Source organism: Tachypleus tridentatus, chromosome 9, assembly GCF_004210375.1.
Source record: "Tachypleus tridentatus isolate NWPU-2018 chromosome 9, ASM421037v1, whole genome shotgun sequence".
NCBI lineage: Eukaryota > Metazoa > Arthropoda > Merostomata > Xiphosura > Limulidae > Tachypleus > Tachypleus tridentatus.
The window spans coordinates 92,257,502-92,264,429 of NC_134833.1; the positions used below are offsets into that span (position 1 = coordinate 92,257,502).

A 6,928-nucleotide genomic window follows, 5' to 3' on the forward strand; every position below is an offset into this window, starting at 1 on the left:
GTGAGTTCAAATCCCCATCACACCAAACATGCTCGTCCTTTCAGCCGTGTGGACGTTATAGTGTAACAATCAATCCCACTATTCGTTGGTGATAGAGTAGCCCAAGTTGGCAGTGGGTGGTGATGAATAGTTGCCTTCTCTCTAGTTTTATACTGCTAAACTAGGGGCGGTTAGCGCAGATAGCTTTGCGCGAAATTCAAAACAAACCAAACCATTTGAGTTCGAATCTCTGGAAAGGAAAGAAGGAAGAAACACCTGATCTTCTCACCAAAATTGATTAAAATAGATCAGCCATTCCTCAGAATAACTTGTAAACCCGGTCAGATTGTATATGAACTGTTCATAGACCTTCCGAAAGAGTCGCCACTTTATAAAACTATCTCAATACACATACATTTATGAGCAGAGGCCACAAAATATAAACTTAGTTGGTATTACTGAAATAGTATACTTTTTTGTATGCGACTTATACTTCAACTATATTTCAATTTGTATTTTATTTCAGATTCCTAACTAACAGACGATGGCAACATTAGAGGAAAAAGTCAACTTGGTTGATCAACTGGTTACCGTGACCTGTCCTCAATGTACTTCTTTTTATGGGACCATGTAAAAAAACACTTTTTATTCATCAAAACCCCCATTCTAAATATATTAAAGCTCAAATCATGAATGCAATTCATGATATCATTTCTCAGTAACTTTAGAATGTTTTCAGAGAATTAGAAACTGGGATTGAAAATATATTACAGCAAATAACCGTTATGTTGAAACGCACAAAACTAAACTGTATTCTAATTTAAAATATCATGAATTGTGCATTCATGTTTTTTCCTATGGTGTATACATCAGAAGTTATAAAAATTCAGAGTTGCAGAAGTACTTTATGAACACCCTTTATTTATAATTACAAATTTATTTCAATAAATTCATGTTTACATTTATGTTTGCAAGTTGCACATTTACCATATGATTTGTGGGTGTAACATACACAATTATCGTCACTTTTTATTGATGTCCTAATTTTAGTGGTTTAACAACAAATAATTTTTGATGGTCACAAACGATTTTAAACAAAGATACCTATTTCCAAAATGTATCACACCTGATCTATATAGACTTCGTGTACTGAACCAGTAATCAACCCAGCTACCACATGGAATAACAATCAAATACGTGCTGTTCAAGTTAACAAAGACATGCAGTCATCTTGGTAATGGTGTTCTTGGGAAGCGCAATCATCTTAGTGACATAGCTCTTCGGGGAAACTAATTTTCTCTCGACTTTACCGTTTGGTCGGTAATTTCTACAGAAGAAACTTTTATTTTAGTTCATTATATTCTAGACTCTGCTAGTTAGACTACTGAGGCTCGAGCCCAAAGCAGTATGCATGTTTCTATAACATTAAACTCTGGTGTGAAAACATATTTTATTACCACTACGCACGAGAAGGAAAATACACTCAATTGGCCTTGAGATATTGTGCCACGTAAACGTAGACGTTCGTGGCAGTGAGAAGAGTTTTTTATAAAAACATCTGTTTTCTCCCGAATCACTTGGTATGTAAATAAGTGGAGATTACGAATCCAGTTCTGAAATAGACACCTGTTTTCCCCCGAAATACTTTCTCTATATATCAGTGGAGATAACGGTTTGTTTTGGTTTGAATTTAGCGCAAAGCTACACGAAGGCTATTTGTGGTAGCCGTCCCTAATTTACCAGTGTAAGACGATAGGGAAGGCAGCTAGTCATTACCACCCACCGACAATTCTTGGGCTACTCTTTTACCAACGAATAGTGGGATTGACCGTAACATTATAACGCCCCCGTCAGATTACGAATCGAGTGCCTTAACCACCTGGCCATGTCGGGCCATTTCTGTTTGTATCGTACTCATTTACAAAAAGATAATTTGACCATAAACAATCAGCTTGACAATAGGATTTCGATATTAAGTGGAACATTCTTTAAAATATGCATATGTGACAAAATATTAAATCGTGCTTTTTCTCCCCAAACCAATGTGAAACAAAAAACAACAACAGGAGATTACCGAAAAATGTCATCAGAAAAAAACTTTCACAAAACTTGTAAAATATTAAATAATGTGACGAACACACGTTAAAGGGGATTTGTAAAACTTACATCGTTATATGTATATAACAACGTGAAAGCTAGTTTTATATTTTCTAATTTTCCATTGCCCTAGAATGACACGAAGATCTTAAGACTTATAACGCTAAAAACGGGTTTTGATACCTGTGGTGGGCACAGCATAGATACTTCATTGTGCACCTTTGCGCTTAACTACAAACAAATGTACTCATCGTAATGTATCATCTACAACATGGAAGAGTCTACTAGAGTATATTAGCCGCAGTGTATAACAATTCAGTTATAATGAATGATAACTAAAACTAGTTTTTATTGAAAATACAGACTCGTGGGGCGAACGTATACAAAAAAAAAAGGCAAAATGTATAAAAAATACTGATTCTGACAGACAAACAATTTCAAATACAGAAAAAGCGGGGTAGGCAGGTAGATAAGTAGAAAGAAAATTTAAAAAGACAAAAATTGGGGTAGTATCCTTAATATGTATGGTATATAAAATGAAGGACGCTTGTCGACCTAACACCTGTCACATTCTTTTTTCAACTACAGAACACCTGTATACTTAATAGTCCATACAACTTGTTAGTAAAAGTAGGCAGAACACTGACGTCAATGGAACAGACCACGTGGGTTGATCATATGCCTTCTCAGATCTACACTGCAGTATATACGATATGTTATAGTTCAGTCAACATATAACAATATTTCTTATACACGTATAAGACACTGGATTAAATCTTTGTTTCCTTGCAAATGTGCATGGAAGAGTATGAACAGTTAATCGTAAGCCTAGGTATTATGAGGCAAGATAGGAACAGCCGATCTAAGGTTACGTCTTGTTGTCCTAAGTATTGGTATTGTGAGGTAAGGTATGAGCAGTAAACCTATGTTTGTGAAACAGGTCACCAAAAGTCACTCGTAAAATCGATTTATTTTCATGTTTAATAATAAACATCATCCAGGTCTGTTTTCCATCAATATTTAGACTCAGAGGTACTATCTGTAACATGTGATAATAAAAAGCAATAATTATAGATTTCTTCGCATGTGTAGTGCAGTTTTTAGTTCTAGTGAACCTGGTCAAATCTGTTCCAATAACAATACAAGTAAATAATACTACGACAATCCGATATCTGTTTTAAAACATATCTATTTACCAAAAACAGCACCGTTTCTATTCTAGGATGACGAATAATATTCTTCATCCTTATATTCATGCATAGATTGATTATACGAAAAAAATCTACACGAGGATTCCATCAGTTTGTTAAGTAGGTAATAATTGGTCGAATTCAAACTGTTATAAACATAAACACTCGATTTCGTTGTCACGTGAACAAAATTTTACTACTTTTTTTTGACCGTTTGTTCAAATTTTTAAAAATAAATCAGTTTTGGTTGAATTTTTGAACTGGCACGAAATTCCATTTAATTTTCCTTACCTCGTTTTATCCGAAAACAAGTTGGGTCCGGCGAGTGTCAAAACTTACACTATAGTTTTAAATATGAAACTAAAGGTAAGTAAAGCAATATAACCCAATAAACGGTAAAAGAAACTGTCATTTCGATGAGGCTCAACGGCAGATTACAACCTGATCTTCGTGTACATCAATATGGTTGCTATACCCCAGCTGACTGCAGGACATCGTTCAATGGCATCTCTGACGTCAGTATTCTGACATAAACGTCACCATGGAGAAGTTCCAATGTAGAGTAAAGGTTGAGTAGAGCTAGTTTAGTAGCTGCGTTATAAATACTCAAACAGCCTTCGAACTGTGTTGTTACGTAACAGTTTTGCACCACAGCTCTTCTCTCAGGTGACAAGAGCGAGCGATTTTTATAGCTCGTGGTCTTCCTATTATTCTTATTAACATTCGTACTTAAAACAGTAATTGTATTTAAATATCAGCATAAATTTAAAATATTGAACTTACATAATTTCATCAACCAATCTCTTCCCGTTGAAACTGTCTTGTGGATGCAGTTTTTATAAGTCGTTTTTGGTTTTGTTTACGTTTTTTATCAACAGGAGCTGAGAACTTTAAGGTAGGGTTTATGATCCAATATCTACTATTATTGTCTTCTTCTCAGTTTGAATTTTGTTTATGGTATTTATATATCATTAACTGTTTTCATTCTACCGCTTCTCAGATGTGACAGCCGTAAGCTTACGGTGTTACAACGCTAAAATCAAGGGTTCGACTCCTTGCAGCGAGCACAGCAAATATCCCCGTGTGACTTTGCTCTACAACAAACAAGTTATTTCTTGTACTCTGTTGTGTTTATAAATAACATCAGATGAAAGCTAGTCAACTGTTAATGTTACGATGAAGAATGCTTGTTTTGAATTTGTTATAATCGTAATAACTCGCATTTCATCAGTGAGAAGTTACTTTGTTACATAAATTTAACAAAAGTTAAAGCTATTATGCGGCTTCTACCTCTCACATGTACTGTCTTCTTGAGATATCTGTACTTTTTTAGCTGTCTGTTTTACTGCACATCTTTCTTGGATGTTTACACTTTACTACACACCTCTCTTGGACGGGCCCGGCATGGCCAGGTGGTTAAGGCACTCGACTCATAATCCGAGATTCGCGTGCTCGAATCCCTGTCACACCAAACATGCTCGCCCTTTCAGCCGCGGGGACGTTATAAGGTGATGTTCAATCCCACTATTCGTTGATAAAAGAGCAGCCTAGGAGTTGGCGGTGGGTGGTGATAACTAAATGTCTTCCCGCTAGTCTTACGCTGCTAAATTAGGGACGGTTAGTGTAAATAGCCCTCGTGTAGCTTTGCGCGAAATTCAAAGCAAACAAACTTTTTGGACGTATTTATGTTACCAAATGTCCAAACTGTACTAAACGTCTTTCTTAATTTCTGTACGTTACCAAATGTCCTTCTTTGATGTTAACTCTTTACTGAACGTCGTCCATGAATTATTTAACCACATGTCTTTCTTATTAGTAAAACTTTGCAAGACATCCTCCTCAAATATCTGTACCTTATCAAATGTCCTTTTTGAATATCTACTTTTATCATACGTACTTCTTGAATGTCTGCACTTTATTAGATGTCCTTTTTGAATTTTAAAACTTTAATAGGCGTCCTTTTTAGATGTCTATACTTTAATAGACGTACTCCTTAAATATCTTCCTTGAATATCTACAAGACGACACATTTAGACATCTTCACATTGCTAGACGACCTCCTTTGATGTCTAACTTTACTATACATCCTTCTTGAATATTTACATTTAACTAAACATTCTTCTTACATGTCTCTAATTGACTAAACGTCCACTTCAGATGTCTACATTATTGGACGCTTATTTCCAACTTCTACACTTTAATAAACGTCCTCAATTTGATATACGTTCTTCTTAATATCAGCACTGTGCCAGACATCTTTCTTTCCACCGCACTCTTTCAAAACGTTTTTCTTATCTAATATTTTTTAAATGTACTTTAGCAGTCAACCATGAATTATCTCAGATTCTGACATATCTAACACTATAATACAACCATTTAATGAGTTTAAGTGAAGTGATTTGTTAAGTAAATTTTATAGGATCGGTCTCATATTTAAAGTATTTTAAGGATATATAAATGCTGAGGTATACTTCTTCAGTTGTAGTCTATGTTACTCACCACTGGCCAAGTAATATTTTTACAAATAAATATTAATGCGCACATGTTTAAATTTTATAAATATATAACATTAAAATTCTATATAATGTTTACTTGACATCCATGCATTAACTATCAAAAGGTTCAGCACTGAAAGTTAGACTAAACCATACGTGATTACAGAGTTACACGATTTAAAAATTACCTTAATTCAAAAATGACCTAAATTCAGAGAGTGTTTAGGTAACAATTTCGATGCTGAGAAAGGGTAATTAAACTTTGTACCTGAACAAATGATATTTAACATGCTTTTTTCACCACGTTTTTTGTTAGTGTCATGTATCACGAAATCTTGATATACAAAAAAAAATAAACTGCTGGTGCAACACAAAGTAAGAAACACCATGAGGATACGATACAGAACTCTTGTGAAGATGATCAAGCTAACAGCAAATTTGAAAAATGGCTTTGAGCAATTAAAATTCAGATACAAACGTCAGATTTTATAGTGGCTGCAATAAAAAGTTAATTTTTATATATAAACTATGTTAAGTTACTTAACCTTTTATTCTGATACCCAGAATTGTTTGCATATTATTGAATGACCTTCACGGAAGAAAATAATTATTAAAAATTTTTCATTGCATTTACTTTTTAACCATGGACACACGGGTAAAACAAAAGATAGCGCACCTACCGTATAGTTTATATATGTCTTATATAAGTACATGGATTGTTAACTCCAGATTCTTCAGTCTAGACCGCTTTTAAGAGTCATGAATTGCAATAAAAAAGAAATCTTTAAGAATACAGTAGAAATTTCTAAGCACACTGACAGGCTTGTGATTAAAAACTGCTTTTAACACCTGAATATTTGAAGTGTCTAATACCCCCAAGTGTTTCCATAAGCCAGAATTAGTAGTTTTAAACCGACTGCATACCACTGATAGTCAGTCATCAGACGTACGCTATTTTATTGATTGTTCTTTCGTTCAGTGATTGCTATGGCAACCACTATCGCATGAAATATATTAAAGTGAGGGCAAAGACAACTAAAGCACTATTGACAAGGGAGAAACGTGAAAATATGTCTCATAACGTATTAGGATATACTTAAAGTCCCAGAGAGACATCTCATGCAAGTAAAAGAAAAAAACGGAGAGGAGTCAATTAAATAGTAACTT

At 34.4% G+C, this 6,928-nt stretch overlaps 1 protein-coding gene across 10 annotated transcripts in view; it reads right to left on the bottom strand.

Annotated features, from left to right (window-relative positions):
- The window catches only part of LOC143225753 (mitogen-activated protein kinase kinase kinase 13-like), a 64,652-nt gene extending 57,986 nt beyond the window's left edge, over positions 1-6,666 (bottom strand). For 6 of the 10 annotated variants that reach the window (XM_076455700.1, XM_076455695.1, XM_076455701.1 and 3 more), the window contains exon 1: positions 3,558-3,839. The gene's annotated coding sequence lies outside the window, so the exon portion shown is untranslated. Of the gene's footprint in view, positions 1-1,105; positions 1,442-3,557; positions 3,841-6,441 lie in introns of those variants that run through there. The other 4 variants (XM_076455704.1, XM_076455703.1, XM_076455702.1 and 1 more) reach the window with 3 other exon arrangements.
- Between the last annotated feature and the right edge of the window lie 262 nt (positions 6,667-6,928).